At 38.9% G+C, this 17,092-nt stretch overlaps 1 protein-coding gene and 1 long non-coding RNA gene across 2 annotated transcripts in view; one reads left to right on the forward strand and one right to left on the reverse strand.

The window, feature by feature from the left end:
* Positions 1 to 17,092, forward strand: part of dcc (DCC netrin 1 receptor) — a 375,235-nt gene that overhangs the window by 42,119 nt on the left and 316,024 nt on the right. The window lies entirely within an intron of this gene.
* On the reverse strand, positions 7,505 to 8,704 carry LOC147325495 (uncharacterized). Its single transcript, XR_015130569.1, has 4 exons — positions 8,109 to 8,704; positions 7,919 to 8,012; positions 7,717 to 7,828; positions 7,505 to 7,624 (listed from the first exon to the last, which is right to left on the reverse strand). It is a non-coding gene; the product is annotated as an uncharacterized LOC147325495 (long non-coding RNA).

A 17,092-nucleotide genomic window follows, 5' to 3' on the forward strand; every position in this document is an offset into this window, starting at 1 on the left:
AATACACAAAGATGAACACACACACACAAACACACACACACGCAGCTGTCAGGCAGCAGTTTCTGTTTCAAAGTTCACTGAAGTCGGGCAGTTCAAACGGGATGAAGCTCGGGGAATATCTTTAAATATCTGTCATTGATTGATATATTTAAAATGGCCTTTTGGTGTTATTATATTAAAAACACTCAACTGTAATCTAAATGTCAGGCACACTTTTCTTTTAAGTACTATTGGAACAATGTCTCTATTTGATGTAAGCCAGACAATTTGGCTGTGTTAACATGCTGGTTAGCACCATAAGCACTTGCTTTCATCTTTGCTGTTGAATGTAAACATAAGAATCGAAAGCAGCTTTTTAAAAATATTTTTAAGGCAATTTTTTTCAATGGATGCTTGACTTCTATTAGATTCAATTCAGCTTTTATACTGCTAGATTGTAGTACTGTGTTTCTTAGTTTCATTTATTTTCAAAGCCCACTCAGGCTAGGGCAATTAAAGTTATTACAATAAATATAACACTCAACTGTAATCCTAATGTCAGGCTGTGATTTAAATGGAAAGATGTAAGATGGATAAGGCAAAAAAACTGCAGGATTGCTCAGATTTGATAGCAGTGGCTGCTAGCATGCTGGTCAGAGCCACAGGCAGCTTCAAATGCTTTCATCTAACATCAGGAGCTTTTTTCAAATACTTGTAAAGGTAATTTTTTTAAACTATCGATATGGTAGAAATCCATGTGAAGCAATAGATGGTTAAATACAGACATTAGTTCAATTTTGTGAACACATTCTGCATATTAAGTAGAATAAATAAATTAGGGACAAGTCTCTTGGTGGAGGAATGGTTTTGGTTTGCTTTTTATTATTTATTATGACTTTTTTTTGTAATTGATCAACATTCATAGATAGAGCCATCCTTTGGATAGCATTGCTACATCAGAATCCCCCCCCCCCCCCCCAAAAAAAAAATTTATCAGTGGCTCCAAGGGGTTAGTCAGCTGACTGTATTTGGGATCCAGTTTCCACATATGGGATCTTTAGCATTTTAACGTTATATTGCTAAACAAATGTTCCAACATATTTACATCTTTTATGTCATGGTGAATTTATTAGTCGCATTTTTCTGTGATTTTCCTTTTAACTTGTAGAACAAAAAATAGCAAGATCAGACTTGAAGAAGCCACAGCACACAGTACATATTTCTGTAATGATGCAAATCCCAGACAAGCCTCCAATTTGTCACAGTCTGACTGTAGAGGAATGAAGAGATATCACTTAACTTTTTGGAGAAAAATAAATTGCAGTTAGTTCATTTGTAATGTGTGTAGTGTGTGTGGCTGTGTGGACGGGTGTGCTAACAAGCCAAAAACAAAGCACCAATAGCCAGTAATAGAGATCCAGCCTGTTTATGGCTTGTCCACTGTTCACTATATAATGTCTGTAAAGCTGAACTGTAGTTGTTATCTGCTTATATAGTGCGCTATAATGGTGGTTTGAAACAACAAAGGCTAGTGTCCAGAGGATGTACATTACATTACTCAACTAGTACCATCATGCATTGTCGCCTGTTTATTATCAGGGGGGAAAGGGGGAAAGTAGAGGTGGTATATATGGAGACAATGTGATTTTCTTACATGTTGAGTACCTGGGATGCATAATAATTCTCAGATGTTTCAGCCTTGCAGCAGAATTCTTTAAATAATATTCAAATACCAGAACCCCATTGAGATTTCAGTTTCTCAGTCCAAACTGTAAATATGTTTTTGGTATGTTGTAAAATGGCTCTCATGAATATTATACCTTGAGGCGTAGTTTGTTTTATACCAAATATATTCATCAAAAGCAGGCTAGTTGTAGCTGTAGTTACTATCAAGCTTAGGTAGCTAAATACAGTTCAGTATGTTATAAAACAAGTTAAATGTGCACATATATGCAATATTGTTTTGTTTTGTTTTTTTTCTTCTGTGAAAATATTTCAACTCTCTGCTATAGTTAACCAAAGATACCAGTGCTGAGGTTTCAGTGGCCCATTGTTTTAGGAGCAGCAATAAAGGAATGTAATTATGTAGCAGTGATACAGTGCAGTGTCTGAAATGTATCAACAGATTTCTACACTTGTACCCAAGTAAGTGCACTACTTAGCAAACACTATATAGTGGGTGAATATTTGGCAAAACAAGTGAACAACTTAAACACAGCTCCAGAAACTTGGTTACATACATAAGCAATCACAATCAGTCAAGCAGTCAAACCAGCCCACTTTCACAAGTGTACCATTATTTATACTAGCTATTAAAATGTGATCATAATACCATAAGGAAACAAATGAATTAAAAGATGACCCAAACCCAAAACCAGACAGGCATGCAGACATTAGGCACACACACACACAGAAACATATGGTTGGTGTGTAACGTGTGTGTGAAGGTCATTAGTTCCTGTCTGCTCTCTGCATGCTTGGAGCCTTGTTGGCATGATTTCTTCCATATCTGACCAAATTACCCACAACACCACAGCTACTGCCAACACACACAGCCCTGAGTGTTTGCATGTGTCCCCGCTCACCATACGGTGCACGCATGGACCATCTCCACCTCGGCCCTTCAATACTCAAGGAAACTGTGAAGGAAAAAGGAGGGAAAAAAACTCCTGGAGGAGAATCTCGGTTTGTACAATGAAGCACTTTATTGTTGCCTGTTTTGATAGAACTCACAGAGGAGGATTATCACAGTGTGATATTAATGTGCTTCTGTATAAAAGAAAGCCTGAGGTTCAGTCTCAACGTTCATTGGAAATTCTACAAATAAAAAAAAGCAGAAAGCCAAAAAAAGAGAGAACACAATAGAACACACAAAAAATAGACTGTGTAACAAAATCAACTCATTTAAATGATGATATAAACTAAGAGGTTTTAGAAATGATAATAGCAGCAGGATAAGATGAACAATGCCAACAAGCTATTCATGTTCTTCATTTTGGCGGGATGTCTTCTGGAGGAAGTCCAGCTCTTCCTGCGGAGGCCCCATCTTCAGCCAAGATGCCTGGGCAGCTCCTCCATATGCCGACAGGACATTCAGAGTGTGCTCATTAGGCCCCCCTGGCAAAAACCCCACAACTCCAAGGTCAGGAGACGGCTCGTTAGGAAGGAGATGCCTAATGAGCGGAGAGATCCTTAACGAAAGAGACATTGTTAACGAGCCCAATGAGCAGCAGCTTAAAACTCTTCTGGGCTCGTTTTTGGATGGAGAAGACGGGAAGATAACAATGACTGATGCAGTTCAGATCACCTCCACAGTCGTTCGTAATAAATACAAAAACTTCTTACAAATCATCAAAACATAGTTGCTACATAAATAAACTCCAGGAAAGCAGAACATCAAATAGAAATATACTCATTTTACTCATTTATGCTAATTTGCACATGTGGTAAAAGTAGTAAAGCTCAAAATCTGGGATGTAGTAAGAGCAGATGTGGTTTAGATTTAGAGTGTTTTATGAAAATTTCGTGAACCTCTCATATCGCGCTATCATGTTTTAAATTGACTGCAAAACTATGGACATTTCCATCAGTGGTCATTTTAAGACACTAAACACACCAAACAAGCTGATTTTAATATTGGCACTAACATGTCACCTTACTCAGTGCTACTGAGCCTCAGGGTCATGAATACAGACCTCTTGAGCTCCATCCAAAAGGGACACAACATTAGCCCATCGGTTGGTGATATTCAGTGTTGGGACTAACGCGTTATTAAGTAACGCGTTACAGTAACTACGTTATTATTGTGGTAACGAGCACGGTAACTAGTTATTATGCCAAAATCAGGAACGCGTTAGTCGTTACTGGGATTTAGATAGGGTCGTTATTCGTTACTTCGTGTGGTGGCTATCGCGGAGCTTCCACAGATTCAGTAACATTAGCAAGTGGTGGAGGCCAGCAGGTGGATGAAGGAAAGGGGAGGCAGGAGGAGCAGAGACCCGAGGCAGCCGCCTGTCCGAGTGTCAGGCGAACTGAACTTTAGGTAAGAAGTTATGACCTGCAGTCTATCTGGGTCAGATATGAACCAAGTTTAGGTGGAGTTTATTTTCGTTATGCTGACTTTTTTGTACTGTGTGCTAGCTAGCATGACGGAGTTTCTATACAGCTGGGTGGGTGCTATGATGTTACTGATGTTGAACTTTATTTTGTTCATAAGGTTAATTATTAGAGTTGCCAACCGTCCCGTAAAAGAAGATATTACACGTTTCGTATTGAGGTGAAAAGGAACGCAGTTTGTCCCGGAAAAGACACAAAGCTGGAGTTATTCTGTCTTTGCTGCACAGCTGCCTCTTCTTCTCTCCCCTCTCTCTCCTGATTCTACTTCAATCATGAAACTGATCAATGATCTGCTGATCGGCTTTTCTCTCTTGTTTGTTTATCGCCCACAGAAAGAATAAACCAGCGGATGTCGCGGTAAACAACAGCAGCACGTTTAAGCTTGATCAGCTGTTGTTAGAATTTATTTAATATTAATTTCTAGTATCAGCTGATGTTTGCTGGAGCCACAGCTGTAAACCTGCTGGTCATGATATGGTTTGTATATGTGGTGAGAGGGAAACATGAAGATGAAACCAGGAGATGTCCTTACTGGATCATCAGAGCTGTGATGGAGAAACAGGTTTACCTTTTAGGTGACAAGAATGAGTTGAAGGGAAGTTATGAACTGTTTCTGAGAGACAAATAACACCAGGATCCTTTTTTTATGTAGCTGACAGCTGGTAACTGTGCAGGGGCAGGTCTAGCAAAGTTTTGCCAGGGGGGCCAGGTAAGGCATTAACAGGAAGAGGGGAGCACAAAGAAATACTTTTCTTTCTTATTCTCATTTAAAATGTCTAGCTTTTAAAAAATAATTATCTGAATCTTACAACAAACGATTGATAGATTGATGCATATATACCATCAAAACAGTGTACATCACTGTCACAACAGCGTTTGTTTTCATTCAAAGGCTTTATGATTTTTTTCTATAATGGTAGTCAAAATGCCCAGGCCAATTTTTTGTCCCAGTCCAGCTCTGTATGCAGCTCATCTGCAGTCTGGTGTTACCTACATCTTCCTATTCGGAAGGCAGGATTTCAGAGTTCTGAGTACAATTAAAAGGACGTCGACTGCAGTTTTTGCGTTGGATGTAAAAAGCGCACATGACGCTGTAACGTAGGCTAGAATCATGGCGGTGGTCAACGACGGTCCAGGCGTGGGATTTCTCTCGTGGAAATATGCACATTATCTTTTCCTTTCTATTGCTAGGTGGCACAGTGCACTTGTGGCAAGTAAGCAAGCTAGAAGACTGGCACTCTTGCTGGGTATCCAGTTACGGAAGCAACACATTAACAAGAGAATTCTGAGTAAAACCAAAGTTACTTTTCCTAGTAACTAGTTACTTTGAAAGTAACGAGTAACTTGAAGTAACTGAGTTACTTTTGAGAGAAGTAACTAGTAATGTAACTAAGTTACTAATTTAAAGTAATTTACCCAACACTGGTGATATTACACAAACCCATTAATGGGGTGTTGCTGTAATGGCTCTCTGTTTTATCGAGATACACAATTACCTTTAATTGCTGGTAAAGAGTGTACTCTTATACACAACTTAGCACAAACAAATGCTCGGCACTGACCACCTGGTGTAACATTTGAACCCACTGGCTATCTTTTTCCAGTGTGCACAGTTAATGTTGTTACATGTAGTGTAAGCCACACATCACACAAGTAAGTTATGACTATAAACAGGAGGGACAGTGTCGTTTTCAGTCAGAGGCCAGGGCTTTTTAAGCGGACTCTGCTCTGTTCTACTTTTGAACTATATTCAGGAACATAATTTACAATATGAATCATCATATTGGATTAAATAAGACGCGAAACTAGGGACTGAGACCATCGGTTTAACAGGAAAGTTTTTACTGTAGGTGGTGATTAAGGAAAATAAGCATTGTTTTCCCTCAGACTTTTATACACTGGATTTCTTTACGCAACCAGGGAACTTGCCTCCTCCCGTCCATTAAAGAAAAAAATATATAAAATGTTATAGCATTCTTCTTTCCAGAGCTGGAAGCTGCATCCATGGGTGAAACAGTGTCACACTTGTTGGCCAATATTGCCGTGACCACAACGAAAAACACCTCGTTTCTCTCTGTGGAGCCAGCGGTTTTGATAACCTAGCAGTATCTGAGGCCCTGCGATGAGAATGGTTTAGTGTTTCCATCAGTTTGCCAATAGCTTTTTCGACTTCCTCCATTTCCTCAAAGTCAAATTCCAGACAAAACTGATAAAATGCAGGAAAAGCAAAGAATATTTTCCAGTGGAAATTATTTCAGCTGCACAGTAAAAAACCAAGTGTCAATTTTACACTTACAGAGTTGATTTGAACTCTGCTTCAGATAACATTTGGTCCCACTCAAAATTAGAGTTAAATTTACTCTATGGCCAGTGTTAACTTTTCAGTGTTAATTGTACTCAATTTAGTGTCAAAATTAACAACAAAATGTGTAAAAATATTTAACACTGAGGGTTATTCACACTGTTCAGAGTAATTTGATTACACTTTATAGAGCTATTTTACTCCAAATTTAGTTTAATAATAACACTCTGATGTGTAATAATATATCATTTTTATTTCTCTGTAGTGTGATTTTTTTCGTATTCATCTTATGATGCTATATTACTAAATAACTGTGATCTATCCTACATTATGGAAATAACAACAAATATACAGGTTAAAGTAACAGCATTTATTATGTTTCTCAATTCAGTGTCATTTAATTAACGTAACAAACCTTTACAATTCACAGTTCTATGATGCTCACTAGAGAAAGCAATATGACATTTCCCCAATGTCGTAGTTGCAGAAAAGTAACAAAGTTGGTCAGGGATGAACTGTATGATGTACCAAAGACATAATGGGCCCTAAAGAGTTCATCAAGGGCTCCTACAGAACCTGTCGCATTACATGGAAGTGCATGCTTCTCAATCACAATGAAGGTGTGAATGCTGCTTCTTGTGGATCCCTGGGTAAGATGGTAGGGCTGACTGCTTCGGGTGATGTTGTCTAGATGCTGCTGTACACTGGTTCCAGCCTACAACAACACATTAAACAACAGTATTAAGTGACTATCCTCTGACAGTAGATTAGCTCAACTCACTGTCCATGAAAATAGAGGTGATGGAAAGTATATTTTAAACAACATACCTTTGGGAATTTGATGAGGTTATTGACAGCTTGAGATGCAGACATCTTTCCTGGTCTCTTTCGCCCTTGTGCAGATGGTGGTAGCAGATGTAGCAGCAGCAAGATAGTAGACAAGTCACTGTCCCAGCCTACAGACGAATAAACAAAGAATTATTCCAAAAATACATTGAATTGACAGAATTACCTATATAACCAACAATGGCAAATAAAAACAGTCACAATCATACCATTCTCAACTTCAGTACCTGACTCAGCATTGCACATTAACTCCAAGAGCTCTGAGGTGGGGACAAGTCCATGACTTTCCTTTACAACCTTTGCTTTGAGATTGGTGAGCCACCTCTCCAAGAATTTGCTCCCAGTGACCTCACAAAACAGGAGTCGGAAATCTTGTTCTATCTGTAATGCAAAAATACAGAACATAGAGAGGTGTTTGATTGAATCCTGCCTACAAATTACATCAGTATCATTTAAATGATAAGTGAACTTACTTTTGGGAGATCTGCAAACTGAGACGCTTCTTTCCTCCACAGCTTTTCTTTGAATGGTCTTCAACCGCCATGCAATGTATCCTGAACTGTTCTCTGGATCGTAGTAATGTTTCTATGTAATTAAATAAACGAAGAAGGACTATGTTATCAACATTTCTGAGGGCAATTATGTATTTAATGTTGAAAAGTTCCCTTTACTTACATATCCATGTTGTGAATATGGGTCTTCCAGATATGGAGACAGAGCAACAATGTCCTGCGCATACATCACTCTTACGCTTTTAGGGGGAGATGTCCTAATGTATAAATTCAATAATTGGCATTAAACATCACAATTAAAAATAATACAATGTTTAAAATGTTTCTTTATATCTTACATTTTTGATTCTTACCCATGTCATTCTGTCATCTCAGCCTCAAGTATGTTTCTCATCCGTCTTCTGGTTGCATCTCTCAGAGATTTGGTTTGTCCATACTCTTAAACCTTTCTATAAAATAGGAACATTACTTAATATTACTTAACATGTCATTAACATTGCTATCAGTTAATTTACACAAAATACATATTTCTTACTAAATAATGAGCAAAACTCTAAAGTAGTGTATGCCTTTGGCATTTGCTTAAAATAATATAAACCAGTAAAGTTAACTTTATGGTAATGTTACCCACTTTTTCTGAAAGTATGTTCGCTCATGTAAGCTAATTAGCGATTATTAGCTTACTGATAAACGGTAATTTAGTTGTTCAAACTGTGCGATTTGACATGTGACAATGATATTATTTAGACAGCATTTAGAAGAAATACATAGTTAAAATGTTTTAGGTTCATATCAACGCAGTGAGAAGATAACGAACATCTTAACTTTTAGCAACTGCTAGCATGTAGCTACTGGAATGCCATTAAACCTATGGGTAAATGCTGCTAACATGTCCTCACTCGACATCAGTGAAACTATAAAGAGCTACTTAGTTTAAAAATACCTTTTAAACAATGTTACCAGTATGGGAATGTTAACTTCACTTACCTGACTGTGGCAGCTCTTCGGAGAAAATTCCATGCGCATTAGAGCTCTGAGGCCACACACGCCTGCGGACTGGTAATAATCAACACTGTGTGGAGTGAAGTCTTCACTGCGTGACTAACAAACTTTACACTGACTTTTAACTCTGATGTTAGAGCTGGTTTACTCCTCATAGAGTTGTAAATACTCTATCTAGGTTAAAATAGGTTTACTCTGAAATATTGACACTCCATTTTTTACTGTGTGGGGAAAGAAATCTTTATTCTGAGGCAAGTTAGCCCTACCTTGGGCTTATACCATGCAGGACACTTGGAAAAACTGACCCAGTATAAATGCATGTACATGTATTATTACAGCGGAAATCGTAATATTAAATCAATTCATTTAAATTTTATTTTTATATACTTAAATTATCATTTTTTGGTGAGGTATAGAATTTTCTGTTCATATAGATGGGAGTGAAATGATTATGGAGTACAGTATGAACTCTGAGGGACTTGACTTCTTCATACTCAGTAAATCTGAGGTTGGTTCAGTCACTGGGGAGTCAGTGTGGACTGCCTGTTATAGTCTCCATCCTCCTCTTCCTCGTACTCCTCCTCCTCCAAATAGACGGCAGTATCTCTGCCACCTCATCCACATATAAAAGATTATTCTTTTCTTTCTCCCTCTCCTCGTCCCCACCTCCTTTCTTTTTCTTCCTCCTCTTTTCTTAGCTTCTGCCCCCTCCTCTTCCTCCTCCACCTCGGCCTTGCAGTGAAATAAAAGATTACGGGCAGACGAGTCATTATTTTCAGTGATGGCAGTCATACATCATTGAGACTGCACTGGTGAGAGCGAGAGAGGGCGAGAGACCTAGACACTGAGAAGGCAAAAATGAGAGCGTGAGAGAGAGGGGAAGGGAGTAGATCGAGACTGAACGAGAATGAAGCTGAGGATGAGCTTAGAGCTTCTTCCTCTCGTTTTTTTCTCCCCTCTGTCTGAACCAGTCTGTGTGAAATTAATGGCTGCTACACTGACCATGGATCAGACTCTGAGCACGTTTGTGCTCAAACAACTCAAACTGAAAAGTAAAACAGATCAACAAAGGCGCTGTGTTGATGGGGTTTATTAAAAATTTACTGTAGTTAATTGAACTTGCAGATGGAGGCAGATTTCCTCACAATTTAATCTGATCAGTTGAGGGATTTTCATTTGATTGGATGTATTTTTCAGACACATATTCTGATCCGATTTTGTTTTAGGTGCAGCTTCGAAAAGTTTTAAAGTCACAGTGGGAGAATAGGCTGTATATAAAACATCGACTCAAGCCAGTTTATTTATTTATTTTTGTGTTTGATTAAAACCTGTTTTATATTAAAAGCCAGCAAAAAATGACTTTAGCTAAGTCAAAGGACCAATTTAAATAGCCCATCTCCCTCAGGTAGGCCCACATCTTTACCTGCAAAGGTATTGTCACATAATTTGATACCCAGGTGTCGCACAGTGTTGCTATACCCAAAAGACCCCAAAACAAATGGACACAATTAACTTTAATTGCAAAAAGGTTTTAAGCAGTCAACAGGGACGCATCACTACCACCATGATGATTGTAGCTTTGGGATCTGAAAAGATATACTAAACAAGTTTTATGGTCCTGCAAATGTATTGGTCTGCGTACACAATTGGGTGGGGGGGTCACCCACCCCAGATGTGCTCCTGTGCAGATGTAAGCATCATGGCTTATTGGTTGACAAGTGGGCCTGAATAGAGAAAGACGCAAAAACTGTGTTCACTAGGAACAAGACAGCCACAAAAAACTTCAAAGTTCAAGTTATAACTTCACCCTTCTCTGAAGCTGACAAGCATAAATGTCCCACTGGCCAGTTGTACCACATACTTTGTACACTGCCTCCATCTGATGAAATGCCTGTTTGTACAAAGATGGACAGGAACATGCACTGGAGCACAAATCTTGCTAAATGTGGAAGTCCATTAAACTTGCATTTTCTGTTATGACCAGTAGGGGGCCATTGGTTTCAAAACACTGTCTGAATGACGCTACTGCTCAGTTGTTTTGAGACTTCGGTACACACTTTCCTTTTGGATTCTGATTTTAATTGTGGGTTTCACATCTTATTTTATACAAGAGATTTATTTTGTAAATTATGGTCCCATTTAGAGTAAAACAGACAATGAAAGCATAGCTCTAGGCTATGACTACCTTGCAATTAGCTATGTTACTGCTGCTACTGGATGAGTGTGCAGTTAGTTCCAATTCATATAACAACAGTTTCTACAGAGCAAAACAAATATGGGGGCAGCCACACAACTAAAGTCAATGCTTCAAAACGTGAATTTACTGTATATGATGGTGAGACCAAAACCTGAGCTCCTCACTAAACCCTGCACTGCAAACTGAGATGCTACTAGGGACAAGAGTACGTTCCAGATGATCAGTCCATTGTAAACAATCACTTGTCTGACAGTTTACAACAGGAAAACGCAAACTCATTGTGTTAGTGTGTTTGCACACCAAACTAGCATGTGTGCACTTTTCTGCACTGTTTTTGAACGTACAGCTATTACTACTGCTGCATTGATCTTGAAAATCTGTGTAGGCATACTTCTCCCCCCACACACTGAAAATTGATGAGGAATCAATAAGGGAATTAATAAGGAATCTGACCTATAAGCAGAATTGATAAGGGCATTGCTGTCAATATAACTGAATATAACCAGTAGGGAGATGAATTGAATTGATTATAGTGTTAGTTCAGACAGGCCATGAAGTCAGGCTTAGCCTACATCAGCTGATGGTTCAGCTCATAAACGTCTATACATCCAGTTTCTAATGAGATGTGCTTTTTATCTTGCTTCAACTTAGTTTTGCTAAACTGCCAGCCACTTTGAAACCCACCCCTACCTCAGCTTTATGTTTCATGCTGTTTCTAACTTAATTATCATTCATGCCTATTGTGTTCTGTAAGGTAATCCAGCATCTGCCCTCCAACCTTTTGGCTAGCCATCTGTATATGTCGAAGGAGATTTCCCAGAACAGAGCCATGTCCTTTATAGCTGAGATTTAGAGCTGTGGCTACTTGTAAATGTAAACGTCAAATTTAGAGCTCTCTCCACTTTTTCCTTGCCTACAGCTCTATCTTCATGGGCTAAGGATGGTTATATCACATGTAGACCTACAATTCTGCAGTTTTTTAAAAAGAGGAAATAGCTGCTTTGTCGGTGAACCCTTTCAGCCGTGGATGATTGTAGCTTTAGTTTGGTGGTGACGAGTACTTGGGACAGCAGAATGGTGTATAGGGGGCTGAATTCATGGAAATGACACAACATGTCATCGAGTGCATCAGTTTGGCTCACTGATGTCTTTTGAACAGTTCTTCTCCAACAATGAAGCTCTATGGCTCAGAGGAACAAGATATCCACACACAGCTCTCTTGCTGGGAGGATACAGTGTTGGTGTGGATCTTCTAAAGGGATTTTTTACTCTAGAAGAACAGAACATTAACCCAAAGACCTGAGAGTTTGATTTATCTTCTTTTTACTTTCTGAAAAAAAATCAAATAGGAGTGTAGAGTTAAACTAAAGGAATATTTTTATGTTCGAACAGTTTTCTCCACCATGCAGTTGCACCATCTTTGTGCAATTTCTTCTCTGTGTTATCATCATCATCTCTGGTGGCGGTGTCATCATCTAACAAGTGACTCGAGCAGGCAGAGAAGCTGGTTTTCAGGGGAAGCAGCTACAAGGCAGCAAACCTTCAGGGGAAAGCTTTATGTTCCCTCACTTATTTTTTTTATCATAGAATACCTGCTGGGATAATTGGCTTGATTGTTTGACACTGTGCAGAGTTGCACTTTAATTTGCCACTCAAGCACCAACATAGCTACATGTGTATTAGAGAAGGTATTTGTTCAACGATTTGCTTCCCTTTGTGTCTCTAAGTAGTGTAAATTTACTATGTAATAGAAGTAGCACTGAAAATTGCATATTTGGATTCATTATAGTGAATGTGTATATCAGATCGCTCCTGTTGAGAGGCTGAAATTAGGGATGGGGAATAAATATTTATACAATGAAAAGATTTGTAAAACTTTTATCTTAAGACCCATCTGGAAGGGATTTACTCATCTTTGGGGGCTAGTTGATTTCACCTGACCCAGTCAGTGAGTTTTAATCCAGTCCAAAGGTGAGGTATTTGCCATCCCTCACCAGTAATAATTAGAGCAGATATGACTTGGTTTAAAGAAAATCAGTGAGTTTTCCCCCACAGGGCAATCGTTCCCTCTTTAGCTTTTTAACAGGTCACTGAAAAAGTCTAGCTTTATGTGTAAATATATTAGTTAGACCTCCTTTAAATCTGCCAAGACAGCTACACCCTTACACTCAATGAGCCATTTTAAGACTATTTTATATCACGTACATATATCAATACAATCAATGCACACATCAATAACACATTTTTATAACTGGTTTGTACTCACCTTTTAAGCTTTCAAACACTCATAGATCCACATGAAGTCCCGCCTATCCATAAAAGCTCCCAGTGAATCCTCCTTAATGCCATTAGAAGATCCCTTAAATAAAACCAAAGATTATTCAGTTGTTGAACTGGTTTCAAGTAGAATACATGTCGAGTTCGAGTAGATTTTGATAGTGAAAGTGAAATGACACCAAGGACCTGCTGTAAGCTGAGCTGGTCCTACCTCTAGATCCATTAATACCTGAGATAATAAAATGAGTGTAGAGTCAGCATAGCAGTGGGTTAAGAAGTTGAAGTCACTTCATAGTTTTGTGAGCCGTTCTGGTATGCACTGATGCCAAGTGGAAAGATGTGTGCTTTCATTCAGCACAACTGATGGAAAGTTGGTCTGATGTTTTGTTTGTCCCTGAAGCAGGAACTTCTGTCCGGATTTAACATCCTGCTGCTGTTGAAATCCTGTCAGAGCACATCTTCTACTTCTTTTTCTTCTTCTTCTCCTTCTTCACTGCTTTTTTTTTTTTTTTTTTTAAAGGGGGATTTATTTGCAGATCAAATTGATCTGAACGCTCACAGCCTCAACTCCTCGCGGTTGGCTCGCAAAATCACACTTTCTGTGACATTCGGCTGCTTTAAATAATCATCTGCCCAGCAGCAGAGATCCATGCAGCCAGCTGTTGATCCATGTTGGCTGTCAGTTCTGACAGCTTTGTCTTTAGCAGGATCCTCATTTTATTTGCATGTCTTGTCACAAGGGAAAATATGTGCAAGGAAAAGGTTTAGTTCATTTAGGGACCATCTGTTGATGCATATTCCTTCTGCAGAGGTCTAAGGTCATAGGTGAAAACAAGAATTGACTTTCCTTTTTGAAAATAAATGTGAGTAAATTTTTATGCTTTCCGTAAGAATGTTTATTTTACCTTTTTTCTGAATTGTCACAACTTGGGAGATCAATTCAATATCATAACTTAGACATCAGAGAACTATCTTGCTGGAGTCCTGCAACAGATGCTCTGGCTGTCAGCTGTATCACCTATGAGTGGAAAGCATGTCTGCAGTCTAGTATTTGAAGGCCTTGTGTGTCAGCCTGAAGGCCGCATACACGTCATAAAAGATATTAATGCTAAAAGCAGTCGACCGTCATCCTCCTGAATCAGCCAGACCTCGTCATTAACAACCTGCCGGTGCCCGTCTGACATGTTATTGGACGCTGAGACAGGTGGAGTCAAACTGAGAGTTGATGAACCTGCTGCTGCTGCAAGGTTTTCACTTAAGCCTATCAAAAAATACAATCCATGAAGACAGGCAGAACATGTGCTGCAGAGACTGAACAAGGCCACGAGGGATTTAAAAAAAATAATAATTTAACAAAATTGAAGTTGACAAGTGGACCAGGAGGAAGTGGTTCACATATTTAGATCTCAGCAGTGTTTTGAAGGAAGCTGGTGTCTGATCAGTGATGTGACAGTGATTTTTGTTGGCATTCTTATTCCGAGGCAAGTTTGTAGGGAGCTGCAAAGTCAGACCCAGCAAGGCTTAATAATACATACCCCTCTGAACCTGCTGAGATACGTTCAAGAACAATAACACAAGTTCACATCTGATTTTTGTACTTTAAGTGAAAGGCTGCAAGCGTTACTCTTCAGAGGAAGAGTTTGAATCAGTGTGAAGTATCAAACGTGAAAGAACTCATTTGAGGCCCTGTGCTCATGTGTTTCCACCAAAAAGGTTTAGTTTCCAGAACTGGTTGGATTTAGGTACCATCCCACAAGCAAAAACTCACTGAAGAGATGACAGCCTTCAATAAAAGAGTGAAACACCCTCTATCCAGCACAATGTTTACGTCTCTCCAGCATGTCTCGGGTCTGACTGGACATACTTGAAATACGTCACCTATAGGAGCATCTTTGTCAGAGCCATTTATGAATTGCAGCTATATTGTTGTGGAGATTTCTGCATGTCTGAGTGATCCCAAAAGCTGTGTTGTTTGGGAAAGAGACTCCCAAGGAAATGGGGCAAAGGGTCAGGGTTGGTGTGACCTTTGGTCACCTATTAAAACAATAAAAATATACCACAACAGATACCAGGCACAGGTAGAACCTGCCCTCTACCTGTGCCTGGTATCCCATAAGGCCCACCACCTTGAGGGCCTAATGGGTCCAGTGGTATGTGGATTGGGTGGGGTCAGGGGCGGAAGCCGAGGGTGTCTGATATCTGCTCACCACAACTGTTTGGTTGTTACCATTACTGAAAATTTTTGGTATCACAAAGTTACAAAAGACACATCATCGTTTCCTTTTCATGCTTCCAAGTCTGCCCATCTTCTAACAAATCTTTACTTTTTTAGTAGCATCAACACTCTGGAGTCTTTTTTAATTGTTATTTTATTCATTTTGTATTTATTTTTATTCACTTTAACTCAAAAGAACAGGAAGAGACTTTGTGATGATGACTGCAAATCATCAGCAGTTTAGTAGAAACAGTGTGAAGTTTCTTTTACATCATTACCAGACCCCCCAATTTTTTTTGTCGTTTTACTATTTGGGAAAGAGGTTGAATTTCATCTATACTTTCACAGTAATGTCCGTTTTATGTTTTAATATTATAACAAATCTAATTAACAGCTCACATGAGAAAGCTGGTAGCTGGAGGTGAAAGGTAAAAGACTGACCTCTTCAGCTTAACTTGCTTTATGGAAGTTGTTAAGGAACCAAAATTACATGACAGGAACTTCTGAGTAAAAAAAATAAATAATTAATAATAATAATAATAATAATAATTATATATATATATATATATATATATATATATATATACACACACACACACACGGGTAAATAAATTGTAGTGAGAAGTATTAAAGTAAAAGATTCACACTATCCACAGAAACGACCTTGAGCACTTTTCTCACTGAGGGATGACTTTGATGGGATGCGGCTGTAATTACAGGACTCAGTGAGCTATGTACACCATGCCTCCTCCTCTCAGTAACAAACAAACATCATCGAGTTATTTGCACTTTTGTTTCCCCCTCTGAATCACCGTGTCCTTGTCATGTCGTTCCAACATCTATCATTAGAAACGAATGGCGTTTGTATGCGTGAGAGTTTTCTTCCCCAGGGCTCAGAAACAGGAACGCCTGCGCTGTAGGGCTACTGTGGCAGGGCTGCTGAATCGCTCATGTCACTTTCCTATATGCATAAATTAGCAGCATGTTTACATTTTTAGCCATTTACCCCCTGTTATGATCCAGTTTCCAGCATCCTAGGGTTGGGAATTTCACAGCACAGTGTGATGCAGATGTGCTGTAGGCATCAGTGTTTTATTTTGGAAGGTTCGGTGGGGGACGATTTTGTTTTTTTAGGTAGCACAGAGATAAAAATGTCTTTACCAGCAGTGGTTGGCTTCCTCAGGGAGATTGCAGAAGAAATGAATTAAAAAGTGTTGCCTTTATTTTTTTATCATGCTTCAGTTTGAATCTCCCTACATAAAAAAACAAATAGGGGTAGGAAAAAATTGTGCTCATGAGCTTCTTTAACAAACCTTTAGATGTGTTTAGACTCTGACTGGATTCCACCTGTAATAAACTTGAAGCACTGCCTGGATGTACAGTAATGTAGAAGGTTACAAACTCGTCTATATATGGTCAAAGTCCAAAAAAACTTCAGACTTCTGCCAACACAAGTTTTCTTGTTGTCAGTCTTTCAGGGTCTGAGTAACAATATAAAGTCTTGTATTTTTCACAGTTGTTCTTTAAAAGAAAGGGAAAAAGCGACACGTGACAGGTATCTCCATTAGTATGAACACACTGAAGAAACTACTTTGTGTGATTTAGGTGATACAGCTACCTGTATACATTTTGAAGAAGCCAGCATA

Source organism: Aulonocara sp. 'chitande type north' Nkhata Bay, linkage group LG7, assembly GCF_057382095.1.
Source record: "Aulonocara sp. 'chitande type north' Nkhata Bay isolate Kocher_YH1m ecotype deep benthic linkage group LG7, A_spYH_male_GT1.1, whole genome shotgun sequence".
NCBI classification, from domain to species: domain Eukaryota; kingdom Metazoa; phylum Chordata; class Actinopteri; order Cichliformes; family Cichlidae; genus Aulonocara; species Aulonocara sp. 'chitande type north' Nkhata Bay.